Source organism: Lipotes vexillifer, unplaced genomic scaffold (genome assembly GCF_000442215.2).
Source record: "Lipotes vexillifer unplaced genomic scaffold, Lipotes_vexillifer_v1.1 scaffold4, whole genome shotgun sequence".
Taxonomy (NCBI): domain Eukaryota; kingdom Metazoa; phylum Chordata; class Mammalia; order Artiodactyla; family Lipotidae; genus Lipotes; species Lipotes vexillifer.
The window spans coordinates 5,623,133-5,623,759 of NW_006785876.1; positions in this window are offsets into that span (position 1 = coordinate 5,623,133).

Below are 627 nucleotides of genomic sequence, written 5' to 3' on the forward strand. Positions count from 1 at the left end.
CCTAAAGCTGGTCCTTCAGAAGGCTCTTTGTCCCTGGTCCTGGTTCAACACCTGAGTGGGAGTGGGACATGAGGGGGTTTAGCAGCCCTCCTCACAGAGTGCAGGGTGAGCAGGGTAGGGGGTATGACCTGACCCCTTCCCAAAGGCCTCTGGCTCTAAAACAACTTGCAGAAGTGAAAATTGCATCTACTGTTTTCTCTCCTCACCCCTTCCCCAACAGAACAGGCCTGCTGCTGTTCAGTTCCTCTTGCATCAGATTTGAACTGGTACTTTATAGTTAGAGAAATCAGTTATAGAAGGAAATGCTCTTAACAAAAGTGCATACTTACTGGCTTCTTAACGTGTGCATGTCATGCTAAGCGCTTTACATGTGTTTATTCATTAATCCTCTCAATAACCTTATAAGAGCACATACTAAGAATGCTCACAGGGCTTCCCTGGTGGCGCAGTGGTTGAGAGTCCGCCTGCCAATGCAGGGGACATGGGTTTGTGCCCCGGTCCGGGAAGATCCCACATGCCGCGGAGCAGCTGGGCCCGTGAGCCATGGCCGCTGAGCCTGCGCGTCGGGAGCCTGTGCTCTGCAACGGGAGAGGCCACAACAGTGAGAGGCCGGCGTACTGCAAAAAA